At 38.4% G+C, this 19439-nt stretch overlaps 1 protein-coding gene across 1 annotated transcript in view; it reads right to left on the bottom strand.

Moving 5' to 3' along the window:
* st18 (ST18 C2H2C-type zinc finger transcription factor) overlaps nucleotides 1-10949 on the bottom strand; it is an 81712-nt gene extending 70763 nt beyond the window's left edge. The window contains exons 1-2 of the mRNA XM_049480827.1: nucleotides 10767-10949; nucleotides 8134-8275 (exon numbers count right to left, since the gene is read on the bottom strand). The gene's annotated coding sequence lies outside the window, so the exon portion shown is untranslated. The remainder of the gene's footprint in view (nucleotides 1-8133; nucleotides 8276-10766) is intronic.
* Nucleotides 10950-19439: the final 8490 nt, after the last annotated feature.

Raw genomic sequence — 19439 nt, 5'->3', positions numbered from 1 at the left:
TTTTGAGAATTTTCTCCTGATTCTTGCACAGTGGGATTGGCCTTTAAAACTCGAGCGCCACAACGCCGGGGTTTGTCAGCACTATTCAGCGGCACCCTTGAGAGTACAAATAACCCACTTATTAATGTGGATGACAATGTTTTGATTGCATCCAATACACCACACTGAATCAGCATGCAAATGCCCTTTCAGCAAAACAAAGACATTGATTATGAGGTAAGTTTCTTCGGCACAAGTAGCCCGCTTGGAGTGATTAATGGCCCTCCGCCATTGATTTCCTTTTGTTTAGATCTTTGCTAACTTTTCAGGAGATACAATTATAATTTGTTCGCTAACAATAACTCTAATCTAGGGCACTCCAACATAAACCTTAATAAGGTCTTCTGTATGATTTGTCCTTTTGAACGGCAAACTGAATTCGTCAGAGAAAAGAGGAGAAAACAGGGGGAAAAGGTCAGTCTCTAAACGCTGTTGATTTGTTTATTTCAAAGTCTCGACCACAACACAACAATAATACAGGATGCGCCGCAGATTTACCCAGAATTCCCAGACCTTCTTATTCTCTGTAGACTACACAGAAAATTACAGTGTTAAATTACTCTCACAGTGTTCAATTCTGTATTTTTTTGCATTATAAGCTGCACTTAAAATCCTTTAATTTTCCCCAAAAATCATCAGAGCTGCTTATAATCCGGTGCTCCTTATGTATGAATTCTATCAGTCAGGTATTAAGGAGCAGTAAAGACACTCCACTGAAGTACAGAGTTATACAGGAGATTCAGTTTAGTTCTCCAACAGCATTAGCATTAGCCGCTAACCACAGCGCTAAGCACTAGCAGTTGAGTATATTGATCTGTAGTCTGTGTGTTTACCACATTAAAAAAACTACATGGGATGAACTGCTAGCTAATATCACCCTGCCTTAACATTCACCTTATAATCAGTGTGCTTTATAGAGTCGGGTGAGCTCTGACTTTGGCGGATTGCTAATTTAATGGGGCAGCTACCTGTTTATTGTTTATTCTGGTTTGTTCAAGAACACAGTTTATTCCACAGTGCAGCCTGCCTACTAGCTGGTAAACAGATGGATGGATGGAAACCAAACCTAAACCCAATACCAAACCCAGACCAAAACCCAGACCCAAACTCAAACCCAAACTCAAACCCATTCTAAACCCGAACCCAAACGCAAACCTATTTTAAACCTAAACCCAAACCCGAACCCAGACCAAAACCCAGACCCAAACTTAAACCCAAACTCAAACCCATTCTAAACCTAAACCTAAACCTAAACCTAAACCTGAACCCGAACCAATTCTAAACCTGAACCCAGAGCCGGAACTCCTCCACCCGTCCGTCTCCGTATATCAGAGTAAAGCTCCAGTATTGCTCGCGACCTATTTGTTGAGATCTCATATTGTCTCTTTTTTCGCTGCTTGAAGATCACGAAAGACTCGCGATACATCAGAGTTCTGGCAGCACAATGATCTATTAGCATTTGCAAGTCAAATTCTCGTGTTCCGTCAAAGTCCTCCATCAAAGCGCATTTGCATCATTCGTCAGATTTAACACTTTGAAAAGTTGCCCCCCAGATCCTGACTTCTTCTGACTCCTCGCATCATCTCCCCGAGATCCTGATAATACCGTTTCTGTGCCTCTCTCTCTCTCTTTCTCTCTCTCTCTCTCTCTCTCACTCTCTTTCTCTCTCTCTCTCTCACTCTCTTTCTCTCTCTCTCTCACTCTCTTTCTCTCTCTCTCTCTCACTCTCTTTCTCTCTCTCTCTCTTTCTCTCTCTCTTTCTCTCTCTCTCTCTTTCTCTCTCTCTTTCTCTCTCTCTCTCTCTCTTTCTCTCTCTCTCTCTCTCTCACTCTTTTTTTTGCTGTTGAGAAACAAACTGGATTATGAGCAGATCACTACATAAACAGCTTTCTAAAAGGAGCCAGCTATTTTAAAAGAGGCTGAGGAAATGCAAAGAAGGATTTAAATTTTAATTTGAATTTATTCCAGCAAGTGAAAGGTTCTTTTGAGAGAGGATTTCGGCAAAGATGACGGTATTTAAAAGTGATAAACAAGCATCTAAACCTCCAGTAAAATGCAGACATTTCTGCTTCTTTCTAGTATACAGGAGGAACAGGGTTGGCTGTGGACGTGGAGAGGAGCGGCTTCGGCTGCAGGAGATCTCAGGACGATAACGTCTCGCGTCTTTACAGATAAAGTGAGATAAAGTGGTTAAGTGCTTATTTATTTATTTATTTATTTCCGGGGCGGCACAATGAGGCTGTGCTGGATGGAGTAAACAGGTTAAGAAATTAGAACTCATTTGCACTAGTTATGTGTTTAATCAAGAGTGCGGGGATTATGTGCATCAAGGTTTTAAATCAATTACTGAACAGAAAGATGTGCTTCCCACTCCTCAGTAAAGTCGTCTTCAAACGCATTCAGAGTACTGTTGCAGCAGCTGGTGTGTGTGTGTGTGTGTGTGTGTGTGTGTGTGTGTGTGTGTGTCTAAGTGTGCGTATGTTTTTAAATGAGCTTTATCCTTTGGTTTTTCCGGGGTTTGGAACTGTTGACAGTGAGTACGTGGGCACAGGCAAGTAACTGTCTATGACAACTTAGTGTTCCCAAACAAGGCGCTAATCCTGCGCCGGTGAAATAACAAAGCACTAGCAGAAGAAACCCTCGCACAATCGCACTCTCCGCCGCACCACTTCCCAAACTTTCACTCCTGTTTTTCCCTCATTGGTCACAAGTGTCTCAAGTGTCCTAAATTGGGAGTTAAGCAGCGGTTGCACCATTCCAAAGAACACATGCCTCACAAACAAAGACAAAGAGTTACATCATGCCGTTGCACGGTTAATCCGATCAAGGCCAGTCTTTATGCCTTCGCTATCTGCAGCGAACGCTGGCGAAAGTGCCAAGTAAACCATTTAACAAGAGTCTCAGAGAATGATCACAGAACCAGTACCGGATACGATTTCACACTGACGAACGGCTCAATCGCAGCTCCCAAACAGGCTTAGGGCTGCAGGAACACTTACAGGGCTTCCACCCGCTGCAGCAGAGTGAAGGAGGAGCGTGTAGAGACCGGCGCCCAGAACTTTCAGACTAAATCTTACAGCAGCTGAACTTCAACACAGACAACACAACTTTATTTATTCCTGCTGATAAAGAGAGAAGCAATAAGAGAACACTCAGGGCTCAGTTTATATACCGTTTATATACTCTTAAAAATGATGAGTTTCTTTAATTTTACCAAATTAAAAACCTCTGGAATATAATCAAGAGGAAGATGGATGATCACAAACCATCAAACCACCAAACTGAACTGCTGGAATTTTTACACCAGGAGTAAAGCAGCATAAAGTTATCCAAAAGCAGTGTGTAAGACTGGCGGAGGAGAACATGATGCCAAGATGCATGAAATTAAAACTGTGATTAAAAACCAGCCAGGATTATTCCACCAAATATTGATTATTTCTGAACTCTTAAAACTTTATGAATATGAAATTGTTTTCTTGTTTTCATAGAAGCTAAAGAATAAGGAGATAATGCATGTAAACCTCCTGTATTAAATGTGATTTCTTCTACGGACACAGAAATCTTGAAGGTGTGTAGTGAGTGATGAACTCTGAAGCTACCTGAAGTTTGGAGGTAAATAAGAGCGTTTGTTTTTCTGGGATTAAAAGTGTGAATTCAGCTGTAACTGGAAATATCTGCACTGATAAACTGTGCTGGACTGAGGAGCACAACTTTACACACGTGCTCACGTTTACAAGCACGTGCCCAACCATGTGGATGGAGGCCATGCGGTTACCTCGTGTTTACTCCTGAAACCCCTCCCCCTCACGCTCTCCCTCCCCCTCACGCTTCTCAGGCAGCAGCAGTCTGTCACTCACACAGACACAGAGACAGCGCTGTGTATCTACTTCTTGTTCAAGAATCAAAACATTAAAACCTGACGTGTTTGATTTAATTGCTTTAAGTGGCGTCACATGTCCTGTGATGTGACTATTGCTCATGCGCACATCACGATGCAGACGATGCTTAAACGATATATTTCGTGCAGCCCCAGTACCTACCTGCCTACCTGTATAATAAATACAGTAATGCTGGGGTAAATGTTGTGGTCTCTGTAGATGTTTCTACAGGATCCACAGTGTAGAGTCAGTAATTCAGCTGCAGAATCACACTGACTCTCTGTAGGAAGGAGAGTGAAATTCTCTGTAGGAAATGAACTTGGCGTTTGCTGTATAGAGGAGGTAGTTTTGTTGTAGCTGGTATTTTTGCGGGTTGGTGCCAGGCTGCTATTCCCGCTCTGACTGCAGTGCACGCTGGGTAATGTAGGGTTATGGCACAGACTGCAGCATTGTCTCCGAGGGACAGGCGGTTTCAATAGGCTCAGAAAGGCAATCCAAAAGGTGCAGATGACAATGCCTTTGATGTTATTTATGCAGAGCAGATAGCCAGGCATGGAAACAGCCTCTCCGGAGCTGCAGCGCCGCACCTCTGAGAAACGGACAAACCGGGTGACCCACCGCACACGCCGCCCTACCGCCAGAAACCAGGCCAAGACCCAGACTCAGAACACCCAACACTCGCCCCAGAGACTAAAACTCTACAATAATGGCAAAACACCGAGTTACAGACGCCAGAAACGCTCTGACTGCCACCAGAAAACAAAGCAATGACAATACAGACATAAATACAGAAAATCAATATCACAAAATATACTAAAATAAACAATTCATTCAGTAACTTGTTTGTTTGTATGAAGTATCGCTCAAGTGATAGATATAACATCTGCCAAAGTCAGAGCTCACCTGGTTCTGAAAGAGAATGATGAGCAAGAGACACTCTGATTCTGTTTATTTCACATTACGCCTAAAATTAACCACAACCATGATTAATTAAGATCATTTGTTTTCAGTCGTTTTGAAGTCATGCAAGATGTACTTTTCCTGTCGTTATGATAGCAAAGACACACTGACACACCCTAAATCAAGCTGCACGGTTGATGACTCGTCTATCACTAAAATTACAATGGGTTTAATTTACGTTTAAGTTCCCACTGAACAAGTTCACATATTCTCACTGCCACTCAACAGTCTAATATTAATTTAATTCTGCAATGAGAACAGAATGATCTCTAACCCCACATCCCTGTTTCCCAAACATATATTTATTCAAATACTTAAAAAATAATCAATGAATTAAATAATTCATGTTTGTTGAAAGTATTGCTGGCTTATTGCTCGTGTGACGGGTAACCAGGAGGACATGGATACATACACATAAGATATTTCACGCATTATACATTTAATTCACATCCATGCCGACTTAATGAGGATTACTGGGCCGCTTTTCCAAATGTAGGTTAAGCAAGTGTGAGTCTGGATGGGGAATAAAAAGGATATATAGTGGTGAAACACACTGACGATTTATTCCAGGATTAGGTTTATTCTGCAATAAATCCAAATATATAAAACAAACTCAGGACTGATATCTGTCTCAGAGAGAACTGTTAGTGTTCCTGTTCCTGTTCTTGGGTCTGACGATGGGTTTCCTGATTTTTTAACCTCTTTTCACTAAAAATGTATCGCTGTTAAAGTTGTGCTTCTAAACTGAAAATTATGTTTTAAAAAATAAAAAAAATAGAAAATAACTGCATTAATTCATGTTTATATATTAAATATTTTCTGTTGCCATTTTTAAAATGGAAATTTAGAACTGCATCTGAACGTTAGTTAAAGAAATACTATGGATGCTATATTACTCAGTGTATAAGACACACAGGAATGCTTATAGCTATCTTACTCCCCACCCACAGTTAATTTTCACATCCATCTATTGTTCTCTTAGACCAGTTCCCTCTGCTGAGACGTGCAGAAGCACTGCGCCCTTTAAATAGTCAGAGCGCACCTGCTTCTTAAAGTGACATGAGGAAGTGACATGCTGATTGGTTTATTATTTCACGTTACACAACCTATACAGACCCATGATTAATTAAGAGAATTAGTGCATGACTTTGGTGCATTTTGAGATGTGCAGAGTGTACTTTTCCCGTCGTTATGATAACAAAGACACACAGACAGCCTAAATCACACCGCTCGATCTATAGATCACTAAAATAGAGCCCAGTCACAACATTCTCAGAAACTACAGAATGATCTCTAACCCCAGATCCCTGTTTCTCAGATTTATTTAAAGTCTAGGTCTCTGATACGCCTCTCTCTTTAATACAGAATCAGAATCCAGTGTAGATAAAGTCTCAGTATGTGTCCAACAACAAAAACACAGGGACTTCTGTGAATCACTGATTAGGATTGAAATGCTCTCTGTTTCCCAATCTGTGAGGATTTTATAAAATGTTTAGAAGTGAGCACACCAAATCAAATATACTATCACTCTCCATGATCACTCTCACCTGCTGTCCTTATCAATTACTGCAGAGAAAAGAGCCGAGAGATAAGAGAAAACAGGAGAGCGATATAAAGATAGAACGGAATGAGGAATCTGCTCACTTATGTCAGATTTTATAGTCAAGTTCATATTTTACAAATACATCTAGAGGAATATTATTTTGTAAATAAGGATGATCAATATTCTCCAAATGTGTTTTTTCCACTGTTGTTTTTTAAATAATGAAGGAACCAGACTTTGCTAATTGAGTAAAATGAGTAAAACCCTCTTTTTGTAATAAATTAACAGTTGTAGCACCTTTACTCATATAAACAGCTCTTTTTGTACCAAAGACAGCTCATACAGATAATGTGGATAAAGTTTAAGAGAGTCATTACTATATCAAACCACGTCTACCTTGTATAGAGAGATGACATAAATATGATGTATAAATCTCAGAAGGAGTATTTGTGTGTGTTTATTATTGACCTCTATCTCTTATCTCTACCTCACTCCGCCTCCAGTCTTCAGTCTCATCACCTCATGTGAGCCCAGTGTGAACAGCGCCCCCTGTTTCTGCAGGTGGATATTTAATGTGTTTATAACCAAAACTCTTGTTGTTTGTTTTAATATTGTACAATAAAAAAAACATCATATCATATCAAGTAGATGTTTCGTACAGTTTGTGTGCTTTTCTTCTTTTCTCTTCTATTTTTAATGAAATAAAAACGTATTAAAGCTCTTTAGCAGACGCTGATTGGATGTTTAACTCATAATTCATGACCTTCTGATCTTCCACACACAGTTTAAGAGTGATTAAGCAGAGATAAATCTCATAAAAATAAAAATAAACAGACTATGGAAATGAAGCGCTGGTTTAATATCAGGTGTACGAACAACAAAACGAGGGGAAATATTCCACACAAAACACTCCGCTCTTTATCACAATGATAGAGAAACATCCGCATTCATTCGATTCTGATGATTATTTGGATTTGCCGATGCCGTCGGTCTTAATGCCGGATAAAACGCTCTGTAATTATTGTCCTCGGCGCCGGGGTGAGACAAATAAAAGTTACATTGGAGCTGAATTAGCATGTGAATGGGGTTTATAGGAGCATGCTCAGTAAAGCGCTCCACCTGGATCCAAACAAACATCCTTCTCACAAAGTCCACCCACCGCCGCACTGGCTCCGGCTAAAAGGCCTCCTAGGGGACTCCAGTGACCATTCACTCCGCTCTCTCTTTTCCCGAGCACCTGTGACTGATTTGTTTTGTTTTTCCTTTTTTTGTGTTTTTTTCCTGCTTTGTTTGTCTCTCTCTCTCTCTCTCTCTCTCTCTCTCTCTTTCTCTCTCAGTCGTTCTTTTTTTTGGCAGGGCTCTATCATTAGGGAAACACTTTCTTTCAAAAGGAATTCTCACCACTAACACAATGCTGTGTGTGTGTGTGTGTGTGTGTGTGTGTGTGTTTACCAGGGGGAGGCCGTCCTCTGAATGCACGCATCCAACAAAAAAACAGAAAAAACAGAAGAAAAGAAGGAGAAAAGGAGGAAAGGAGGAAAAGTCACGGTTAATAACAGAGCGGCCGGTGAGGGAGAAGTTTAGTGCGACAGCAGGAGGAAGGAGAGGAGAGGAGAAGAGGAGAGGAGGAGGAGAGGAGGAGAGGAGGAGGAGAGGAGAGGAGAGGAGGAGGAGGCTGAGGTGGTGATTTCTTGCCTTTTTCAGGCGACTCACAGGTGCTGCTGGAACAGCTCTCCTCTTCCCTGCCTTCCGAAGGCTCATCCGGCTTCTCCATGGTCCTGGACCTCCGAGAGCCGCTTTGCCATTTTCCAAAGGACTTTGCCACAATCGCTTTGTCCGCTGCTTTCATTGTGTTCTGTAAAACACATTTGCAGCATGACTCTCCAGGTTTATCCCTCTTGTGAGCCATCTAGCCCCTTCACTCCCTGCTGCCACTAAACCTACGCTCCTCTCGCCAACACACAGAGTAAAGCACACACACACACACACACACACACACACACACAGAGAAAGAGAGAAACACACACTCTCTCTCACTCTTGGCTTTCTTAGCAAAATTTCTTTCCCTATTTCTGCAGCTATTTTTCATACCCTGCTCTTTTCACATTGTCTCAGCTGACAGACACTAAGTGAACTGTTGGGCACAGTTCTCCTGAAATTTGGGAGCGGAAGGAAAAACAGGAAAAAAGAGAGAAAAAGGAGAAATAGAGAGAGAGAGAGGGATACAGGGAGGGGGGAGGGAAAGAGAGAGAGAAAAAGAGAGAGAGAGAAAAAGCCTATGAATATGCAGATTAAAAAGTAAACATTCAGGAAGAAGAGCAAGCAAAAAAAAAAACACAACAACCACATTTTCATATTTAATCCAACTTAGCAGAAACAAAAATAACACATTATGCCCTAATTGGGTGCCGTGCAGTCCACAAATACTATTACAAGGCCGATCAGGATTAGCGGTGCTACATACCTAGTTATCTATTTCTGAGTGCCAAGACTGCGAGCAGTGGGCAACTAAATTTCAAAAGCTGGCAAATCCAGTTGTCTCCTAAATACAGAAAGTACTTAAATCCGGAGCTAACACAAGAGAAAGAAGGATAAAGGATGCTCTGCATATCACCAAAAAGCTCGTGCACTTTGCAGAATCACTGGCTAGGTTAAACAAATATGCTAAGCAGAGATCAAAACAATCCTTTGATCTGCAGCCTAGTTTCAGAGCTGTGGCTCGGCGGCTCCTGTTGTAAATAACTTGTATAAATCTGTACCATTTGCCTTCAGGTAAAATCAAAAGTGCCAGGGATTCACACTCGCTCACACACACACACACACACACACACACACACTCCTCTCTCTGCCATTAGAAAATAGATCAGATAAAAATTCACATTCATTATTTACTTCCTAACATTTGCTGGGCTGAGGGACGAGAGGAGCGTCTGGTATTGTAGAATATATAAAAAACAGTTATTATTCCTGTAGAATTACTGTAGAATTACTGTAGAATTACTGTAGTAGAGTTCAGGCTCTGCATGATCTACACTCTGTTTGTTGCTTGGATTTAACTAATACTTCACTAACACTTTAAAATAAGACAACCCTTATAAAGCGTTTATGACCAGTTTATAAAGGAGTTTATTAATGGTTATTAATTAGGATGCCAGTACTTTAAAACCCATTAATAAACAGTTAATATATAACATAAATAGAAAAGGCAACAGTGAGCTGAAAATTTGTAAAGTAGTGATTCAGTATTGATTCCACACTCGTTTATACTGTCAAACCTCAGATCTTTATAGATACTGATTTTACTTTGTGTTTCCATCAATCAGCATTAAACCCGTCATATTAATATATTTATAAGTATATTTAAATATTTACCATAAATTAAATGACTAAGTTGCTACTGTTGCTTTTTTAATTGATGTGTTTTAACTGCTTATCAATGGTTTTTAAGTAATTTACAACCTAATCAATAATTAGTGTTATAATCTAATTTATAAACCCTTTATAAAGGTAGTCTTTTTTAAAGTGGTACCGATACTTCTCCTTCACTACAGAGATTTTCACCAATAACCAAACTAAAGCCTCCAACTTATCCCTACTGTACAATACATTTCACCAGGTAACAGAAACACACGTATCTCCACACACACATTTATTTATTTATACACAGTAATCTATAGACGTATAACCCACACATATATACATCTCCTCGTATCTTTCTTTCTCTTATCAATAGTTCTTCTCTCTTCTGTTGTGTGGAGTTTTTTCCCGCTCTTTTACAGTCTGTAAGTTAGTATTATGGTTTATAAGTAGTTTGATTGATTATTGATTCTGGTTAATACAGTATTTTATCCTACTGAGAATCTCAGAATCAGGATTTAAACAGAGGAAAATAAACAACAGGAGAGTCGATCAGTGAACTACAGTGTTCACTAGCTTATTTATCTGTAATTAACTGTAGTGCAGAAACTGTAGTGAACTGATGGTGAACTGTTGGTTGATAGAGCAGATCTTGTGGTGTTCCACAGGGTTTTACTGTAGGACCAATCAAACTTTATAATGTTAATAATGATAAAACTGTAGTTCTGAGAGTGAAGGACTGAAGTGTAGATTATATACAGATTATAACGGATATTTCACTGTTTAATCTTTTAATGAAAGCTGAATTATTTTATCTGAGATCCTCTAGTAAGAGTAACAGTTTGGGATGTTTGAGCACCAGCAGTGGTTCCTGTACTACAGTTTGAGGTTTGAGAATCACTGCTCTATTACATTAAGAGACAATAAATAAAAATAACACACACAAATCACCATTAATCACTAGTAAATTCAGTATTACAGTAACGTACCTCCAGCAGGCCGCTCAGCTCCGGCGCGGTGATAAACATTGTTGGTTTAGTGGAGGCTTGAGGAATCCGGCGGGAGAAAAGCTGTGTAACTTGCTGACTAACTTTGCTGGTGTTTTGATGGTGAACACAAAGGAAAACGCTGTCCATTCAAAACGGGTCAGCGGGGAACAGAGGGGGCCGTGTGCCGGCGGTGCGGAGGCACACAGTGACACCGAGCCGCCGCCAACACAAGACTCGTCCTCTAACACAAACTTTCTGCTGTTTTTCTCCTCATAACTTCCACAGTTTCTCCACAGTTACGCTTTTGATTCAGCAGCTGGAGCTCGGCGGATCTCAGCCCCCCGTTTCCTCTCTGTGTTTCAGAAACACAGAGACTCTGTGTTAAACTTCAGGATTCATCTCAGATACTGTCAGACTCCACAGATTACACAGTATTTAACATATCTTATATAAGACTATTATAACTATTATTATTTAACATTACAGTTTTTACAACTGCTGAGAAATGTTTATCAGTACTTTAGATACTTTGTGAGTGTTACACACGTGTACAAAAACAACTCACTATCTGTAAAAAATGAAGAGATCACTTTAGTTTCTGAATCAGTTTCTCTGATTTTACTATTTATAAGTTTATGTTTGAGTAAAATGAACATTGTTGTTTTATTCTATAAACTACAGACAACATTTCTCCCAAATTCCAAATAAAAATATTCTCATTTAGAGCATTTATTTACAGAAAATGAGAAATGACTGAAATAACAAAAAAGATGCAGAACTTTCAGACCTCAAATAATGCAAAGAAAACAAGTTCATATTCATAAAGTTTTAAGAGTTCAGAAATAATCAATATTTGGTGGAATAATCCTGGTTGTTTTTAATCACAGTTTTTTTATGCATCTTGGCATCATGTTCTCCTCCACCAGTCTTACACACTGCTTTTGGATAACTTTATGCTGCTTTACTCCTGGTGCAAAAATACAAGCAGTTCAGTTTGGTTTGATGGCTTGTGATCATCCATCTCATCATCCAACCCGACTACACAGGAAATTTGGCAGTGTTAAATCAACACTGTTAGTGTTAAATTAACACTGAGAGTGTAAAGTTTAACACTAATCAGTGTTGATTTAACACTGCCAAATTTCCTGTGTAGGGTTTAAGATTTTAGAGCTATGTAAACGTTCACTGCATTCTCCCTATTCTCTAACACTCCTGTATTATCCTTTTTAAGGACACTTACAATTAAATTTTACACATCCTCAACACACACTGATCTAATCACATGCAGCCAACCACGCACAGCGTACTCTCAACCGGAAACCACCATCCACCTGGAGGACCGAGGAGCTGAACCAGCACTGTGTGTAGTTAATGTTAGATTTTACACTTAAAAGAGAAAATTTCAAGTATTAGTTTGCTTTTTCATGATGAAGATTAAATGATAACTCTACGTGTTGGAAATATATTTAGAACATTTTGTATAGGAAATTAACTTGATTTTTACTTGATTTAAATATATCAATTTATATAAATGAATTTAATGGTTAAGGAAAGAATCTTGTGCTAAAAGACGTAGCGTATAACAAAATGCAGATCAGATCTGAGAGACGTTACGTCGTCATCATGTTCAGTAATACAGTAACGTACGTCTCTCTGAGAGTGAATAAATAAAGCGTACTGTCAGTCAGAGACGCTCCGGGTTTTAACTCAGCCAGAAACTCCACAGCAGATCCAAATAAAACCCCTTTAGAGAAATAAATAAACTCCAGACTAAAGGAAGAGTGATGGAGTCGGGGCAGCAGGACGAGAGGAGGAATCAGAAAGACAAAAAGAGGTGTAATTTAGTGATCTGTGGACGTGGAGTGGGGTAAATGGCGGCGTGCTGTATTAGCATGTTAGATGGAGCGGCGGTCTGAGAGGCGGTGTAAGCTGTGCATATGCATCGCAGGGCTAAATTGTGAAATGACAGATTCCGGGTGCGATGGAGAGAATGACTAACTAATAAGAAGAGAGTGCCAGTCTGCCGGAGGAGAAAAGTATTAGCACTCTGCGCCGTCAATCACCCAGCCCGGGAAAAAAATCATATAAAAAACAAAAACCATTCAGACGATTATCAGGTTTAGAAAGATCGTAGCTTTTAGACTCTGACTCTGATTAACAATAAAATATAAAATATAAAAACACGCGCAGTGAGGGCGGGGCTTCGTGGCAAGGGTTGGTCCATGTCTGGGGGGGTCATGTAGTGATTTAGTGAAATTAGAGGACATGCGAGACGTGGTGCAAAACTGGCGTGAAGCGCTAACAAGAAACAGGAGTAAATGAGACGGGCATTGTCTGAGGATGCTGAATAATCTCTGCTTAATTATAACGTCTTCAGTAACGGCTGTAAGCTGTGACGACGGTTTGAAGCAGGCCTGTGTGAGTGTGTGTGTGTGTTTAAATGTGTGTGTGTGTGTGTGTGTGTGTGTGTGTGTGTGAGTGAAAGTTACCAGTGCTCAGATCCATGCCTCACCAATCAGAACAGAAACAGCAAGAAGTTCTAACAAGGAAGAGTCTGCCAGGTGGCGAACTGGCGGTACCAACACAACGCACAATCTGTCCGCTTCTCCTTCCAAACCACTGACAGCTGCCATCAACAGCCCCACACTCACACTCTACCGCACACACACACACACACACACATGCATGCATTCGCACACACACACACACACACACACACACATGTAGGCGTGCATGCACACACACACTCACACACTTGGTGCGCACAATTGGTGCATCGGCTGGGCGCTACCCCACCCGTAATGGACAGACGGTCAGGTAGCCTTACAGTGATTTTCCTCCCCCCGTGTTCCACAGTATATAACAGAGTATATCTCACAGTGTCCCAGAGTATACTACAGTATTTTACAGTATTTTATTCAGAGCTGCTACTCCGCTAATCCTGCTCTCTGTTCAGAACCGATACTGGTGTTTCTCCGCAGCCGTTCGGCTACAGGAAGCTGTAAAACGCTTTTATAAAGCGCAGTGAAACGAGGGCACGGCGAGGAGCGCGACCGCGAGCGACTCCACAAGCAGCCGGCTAAAAATAAAAACTGGCAAAGTTCTGCAGATCTCTTATTGGTCCCATAGTTTGATTTCACATTTAGCATTTTGCTCTTCTCCCCCCACCCCCCCTCCTCTCGCATAAACAGAGCATTCTTCTCCTCCTGCCGTACAATGAGACTTGAGTGACTCTGGCAGCGCGTTTTGGATCGCTGCTCCTCAATCCACCAGTGTATGTTATCAGCAGGTAAACAAGCTTTCCAACAAAGCCATAATGGAGCTGCACGCGGCATAAAGAGGCTCATCTCAAAAAGCTATAGAGCCCATCAAAGCCGGTGTCATTCCTGCGGCACAGGCGCCGGCACCGCCGCGGCCGGGAGACGCCGGGAAACCGCTCGGCTCCGTTCTGAATCGCCGGCTATTTTCAGACTCTTCAACTATTCTGAGTGATTATCTGTAAGTTGTCAGAGAGTAGGGGGAGATTACGCCAAATAAAACAAGACATCTCTCGCAGAGAGGAGGGCTTTCTCTTCCCCAGCCGCCTCTAAATTTTCCCTTTTCTCCTCTCGCTTTACGTCGAAATTTATTTTGCAAGCGCGAAAGCGTCCTTTCATCGGCGGGTTGGAATTAATTTGGGGGGTTTGGAGGAAACCCTGTCAGATGTTTTCTGAGAGGTTTGGATTGGAGATGGAGATGGAGTCTCACAGAAAGATTAGAGATTACATAAAGAACTCGCGATGCTTCAGTTTAGAACGATGAACAGAGGACAGGTTTTATACAGAGAGAGAGAGAGAGAGAGAGAGAGAAGACCTGCATCAAACTGAACTATCGCTGAAAACATACCAGCAAAATAAAATCACATAAAGCACATATTCAGTTTGTCACCCGAAACAAAGGCCTCTGGTTTGTGGCTGTGGGTTCAGGAGAAGAACTGTTTCAGTGTGAAACTCGTCCCGATTCTCCTGCAGAACCCGAGCAGCGTCTCGCCGCGTCCTGCGGTCTGTCGCTCTGCCCGTCGCCGTTCATCACGAGCATACACCTTCCAAAAGAGTCGTAATCAGAACCGGCATCATTAACGCCAATCTGAAATTTAACAAAAGCTTTGAAATGATTTGTGAGATTTGTAAAAGCAGTGAAACAGGATTTTAAAACAGACACAACCTTCATTACTTGTGCTGTTTTTATGGCATTTATGATCTTATATTACCAGTTCTATACGCCATCAAAATTCTGCATAATTCATCAGCACTTCCTATTAAAGTGTTTATAAGAGGAGAGGATTGTGGGTAAAATTTAGACTAGAATTGGAAAACATGTCAAACATGCATTTCATGCAGTTTTATTAAGAATTCATATTTACAGTGTAATCTTAAATACTAAAAATCTAAAATAAAAAAGTTCCTGCTGATGTTTTTAATAATATGCTGTAAAACACAAAGATCCGTCTGAAAATAAAAGCCTGTCAGTCATGCAGACATTATTAAATGTATAATTGAATTGGTTGGATAAAGCAGCGTTTTCTTTCTTCCTGCCGTTACGCATGCGCACGCGAGTGTATAATATATAAAATGTTAATTACATCTCAGTGTTTTGACTCAGCCCTAATTTCAGAAACACGATTTTGAATTACGTTCATTACGTCCAATTATAACAGAGGAAGACTCGTGAAATTCTTATTTTCAGCTCTTAGAGTTACAGGATGATTCTGCTGCTGGGCTGAAAGACTCGAGGGCGACTGTTCCCGAGCTTTAACACGACTGCTCACTAATTTACACCATAATCTACCGACAAACAGGCTTTATGTGCAGAAATTAAACATACAGCTCTGTACAAAAAATAAGATACCACTTAAAAAATAATGAGTTTCTCTGATTTTACCAAATTAAAAACCTCTGGAATATAATCAAGAGGAAGATGGATGATCACAAACCATCAAACCACCAAACTGAACTGCTTGAATTTTTGCACCAGGAGTAAAGCAGCATAAAGTTATCCAAAAGCAGTGTGTAAGACTGGTGGAGGAGAACATGATGCCAAGATGCATAAAAAAATGTGATTAAAAACCAACCAGGATTATTCCACCAAATATTGATTATTTCTGAACTCTTAAAACTTTATGAATATGAACTTGTTTTCTTTGCATTATTTGAGGTCTGAAAGCTCTGCATCTTTTTTGTTATTTCAGCCATTTCTCATTTTCTGTAAATAAATGCTCTAAATGAGAATATTTTTATTTGTAATTTGGGAGAAATGTTGTCTGTAGTTTATAGAATAAAACAACAATGTTCATTTTACTCAAACATAAACCTATAAATAGCTAAATCAGAGAAACTGATTCAGAAACTGAAGTGGTCTCTTATTTTATCAGAGCTGAATATATTGCAGGTATACTCAGACCGCAGTTAACGCTCTGAATGATGAGCGAGTAGATTAGATATATATATATATATGCGGTATGTATTGTTGAGCAGCGGTGTGTATTTGGAGCTATATTGCTGTTAATCAGGAATCTGTCAGTAAATCTGCTCTCAGCTGCTGAGGAGAAGCTGAAGGTGATAAAAGGTGTTTTTCTACAGCAGAAGATCAAACAATATAAAATACCTGCTTCTATAGTTATTAATCCGCAGGGTCGTTGTGGTTCTCACGCGCGCGTGTGCGTGTGTTAACGGGAGGCCGGGCAGCGTGAGGTCTGACTGATGATCTTTAGATTCAGGTTTAAAGAGTCTTTTCTCAGGTTGTTTATTCCAGAAACACAATCCTCCTCCAATTTTCACACACAATGACTTTTCTCACATTTGATGGATTTAAGTAGATTTACTCCTGGATGCAGCACTCGCCTCCTGTACGCATCCTCCCAGCTGCTCCGCTCTGATTGGCTGCTGTATCCAGTTTTTAAACATCTTTTTATTCACTACCCTTCAGCCCTCCGGCTCCATTATCTCCCATCAAAAGAGAAATATTTTATTTTTCTGTGGTTTTATTCTGTGTTTCTAAATATGATTAGATGTTAAAGTGGGAACTGAAGCAGGTTTTTATTTAAATGTTTTAGAGACTAAATTTAAATCAAACAGTAAATATTATTATTCACCTTAAACATCTTCAACCTAAGAGGTAAATAATGTGATTTTATAAGAGCACTGTCCTTAAATACGTTCCCTCTTTGACCCCAACAGAGAAATTAAACATAATTTAATCGTGTTTAAGGGACCACTTTAAAATAAGGCTCCTTTATAAAGGGTTTAGAAAAAGTTTATAAAGAAGTTTATTAATTTAACTAATTTAAAAAAGTACTGAAAAAAACACATAAATAGAAAAAACAACAATGAAAATAACTTTTATAATATATTTAATAAAATAATATAGAAAGTCAGTTGAGTAATTTAACATTATTATAGTTAAATGAAGAAAGTTATTAAAGGAAATGTTTAACAGTATAAACTGGAATCACTACTTATTAAATGACAGACCACTGTTTCCCTTCTTATTCATGTGTTATAACTGCTTAATAATGGTTTATAACCTAATTAATAACCATTAATAAACTCCTTTATAAACTATTTATAAACCCTTTATAAATATGGTAACATATGTATTAGTGTTTAAAATGGTTTAATAGTGTTTAATAGTGTTTAATAGTGTTTACATCTATACTGGGTGAAGCACACGGGAACAGGGTGGCAGTAAATAAAGATGTACTGAAGTATTATATTATATTATATTATATTATATTATATTATATTATATTATATTATATTATATTATATTATATTATATTATATTATATTATATTATAGTTTTGTATTACTGTACTGATTCTCACTCTAATATTTAATGAATAGTTTTATATGTTGAAATATTGTTTAAGTATATTAATATTTATACTGTTTATACTGTAGAGCATCAGTGTGAATTAAGATTTAAGATTGCGTCAGAATTACTCAATACTGAGTCTGATTAAAGCAATAAGTGGAATTTGTGTCACTTTCATAAAATGCAGTAATTTAGTGTTTTTACCCAAAATAAAATGAAGTGCAGGAGTAGAAATGGTGAATACAGTTTATCTACACTGTTTTAATCCTACAGGAGCAGAAGTGTCTAAAAATATTGATATATATATATTAAGGTATCGAGATTATATTTTGCAATCCATTTTTAGAATAATTAGTTTACATATAAAAATCAATCAGTAGCAGTGCTGTACTATATTGTTCTGACTGGATAAAAAGTACATTTCTAAATAAATTAAGATTTTATAAATATAATGGTTTGTTTTTAATAAAATGTATTTATTTACAGTTTTCAAAAAGTGTGATTATAAAAAAATATTTATCATACATCACAATATATTTCATTGTAGGCTCTGTACCACAGTAAATGAGTAAAACTAAAGTTCTACTAACATAATATTACTATATAACTTTTCTATTATAATAAATTTAATATATAGTGTTGCTTACAGTATCTAAGTCTATAAAATCCCCTGTATAATTTTATATATTTTTGCAGCTTTTTGCCGATAAACATGATACCTGCAAAGAAATCTTATTTCATTTATAAGTTCTACTATTATTAGGACTCATAAATAAATGTAATAAATGTACATTTAGCTTTTTAACTGTATATTTTAGACATTAAAACAAAACACTGATCTGATTAATGAGGCTGAAAAAAGTTACAGCAAATTAAATTAAATCACAGCAACAAATAAATGAAGAAGAGAATAATAATATGATTCATTATAAACACATTAAATAGAAATAGAATATACGACTAAGAGAGAAATAGTGATATATGATATACGATGGGATGAAAACATTAATAATATATAATATTGTTTTTACTGCAATTTCAACTAAAATATCCAATATTTATAATATTTAAAGCTGCAGCCCTAAAGAGTTTAATTGAGAGCAGAAGTATTCCTGAGTGGGGACGAAACAATTAATCTAATAATTAATCTAATTAACAGGATTAATGTGTTTCTGTGATTATCCCTGTGGAGTCAAATATATGCATTATAAAAAGATATTTAAAATATATACTCTCAGTTTTATCTTTATCTGTTTATTCTGCACCAATAAACCAGAGAAACTAAGAATAAAAATACTGTTTATAATAATTTAATGTATAATTTAATAAACTTACTTCACTTTACTGTGAGCAGAAACAGGACCGTCCTGAAGCTTCAGGACGTCTCAGACTTCAGAAAACCGTATTCACCTCGACTTCCACTCCTACCACTGAAGCAAAAAAACACAAATACATAAATAAAGGTGTATAAAAATATAAATATATCAGAGGATCACAATGTTTAGATTCGCAAATCTATTGTTTTTTTTTAACTAAAAGTAAAAAGTGGACTTTTATTTTGCTCATATTTTATTCCAGAGCTCATATATAACATATATATATATATATATATATGAAGAGTAAAAAAAATATTTTAAGAGCCAATAGGCACAGTCTTCTACACTGTATGTTTCTGCACTGTATTAGCTTTTTATTTTATGCAGCTGCTGATATATTTAGAGGAAGGTCTGTGAGTCTGTGTGAAATATACAGCAGCTCTATGCTGATTAATCTCAGTTCCTTTATTTCTCATTCCTTCCTCCCATTTCTCTGGATGTTGGT

This window comes from Astyanax mexicanus, chromosome 6 (assembly GCF_023375975.1).
Source record: "Astyanax mexicanus isolate ESR-SI-001 chromosome 6, AstMex3_surface, whole genome shotgun sequence".
Taxonomy (NCBI): Eukaryota; Metazoa; Chordata; class Actinopteri; order Characiformes; family Acestrorhamphidae; genus Astyanax; species Astyanax mexicanus.
The sequence above is the reverse complement of the archived record's forward strand: the minus strand, read 5'-3'. Positions and strand labels throughout refer to the sequence as shown.